Raw genomic sequence first — 927 nt, forward strand, 5'->3', positions numbered from 1 at the left:
AAAGCAAGCAGGGTTCTCGGCGGTTTTAGCGAGCCGTGCATCCAGGAGCCAAAAAAGATTAACACCCCCCTCTCCCACCACCACCACCCCCCCGTACCCCCCCGCACACTCACACGCACACACACACACGCACCCCTCGGGGCACCGTCGCGGCTCCGAGCTCACCCGCCGGACATCAAGCGAAGGGGATTCGTCTGGAGGGCAATTTCGGATCGGGGGTGTGTGTGTGTGTGTGTGTTGGGGGGGGGAGATCTATTGGATTAGGAGGATTATCTGCTTGCAGACGGAGAGAAGTAGCGTTTGATCATTTCTATTGCTTGCCTGATGGTCGGATTTAAATGGAGGTGGCTCGGCACGGATGAGGCTGAATTCCGGATGGGGATTTCCAGCCCCCCCCTCCCCTCGCCCCGATCCGAGGAAAGGGGAGAAAAATATATAAAAATCGATATAATTCGGAAGTGTCCGGGGCGCGATTGAGAAACCTCCAGCTCGCAGCGACCGGGAGAGAGAGCCGGAGGAGGCGAATCCAGTGAATTACAGTTTCAGCTACGATTGCAGAAAAGCGGCCGTGAACTGGTAAATACTTTGATGCTCTCGGCGTGCGGGGCGAGCCCGAACCGGGATGGAAGGGCTGACCGGGCCGGGCTCAGCACCGGCCCCCGGGCAGGGCAGGGCGGCTGCGGGGCCGGGGCGAGGGGGCTGAGCCCGGGGCCGCTTTGCAGTGCCGGTTTACGAGCCCTCTCTCCGTGGTGTGTGTGTGTGTGGGGGGGTGTCCACGGACAGGGAAGATGGCATTTCAGCTGCTTGCACCCGGCCCGGCCAGCGGAGCGGGGCTGGGGTGCGGAGGATGCGCGGCTGCGGCGGGCGAGCCCGCCCGAGCGCTGCTTCGGGGGGGAAAAAGCAACTGCGCTGTGTTGCGGGGGGGGG

General features: G+C 62.9%; 1 protein-coding gene across 1 annotated transcript in view; it reads left to right on the forward strand.

Annotated features, from left to right (window-relative positions):
• Nucleotides 1-328: 328 nt before the first annotated feature.
• The window catches only part of NLGN1 (neuroligin 1), a 327,757-nt gene continuing 327,158 nt past the window's right edge, over nt 329-927 (forward strand). Inside the window, exon 1 of the mRNA XM_010572906.1 lies at nt 329-576. The gene's annotated coding sequence lies outside the window, so the exon portion shown is untranslated. The remainder of the gene's footprint in view (nt 577-927) is intronic.

The sequence above is a fragment of the Haliaeetus leucocephalus genome, unplaced genomic scaffold, assembly GCF_000737465.1.
Source record: "Haliaeetus leucocephalus isolate CR32 unplaced genomic scaffold, Haliaeetus_leucocephalus-4.0 Scaffold362, whole genome shotgun sequence".
Lineage (NCBI taxonomy): Eukaryota > Metazoa > Chordata > Aves > Accipitriformes > Accipitridae > Haliaeetus > Haliaeetus leucocephalus.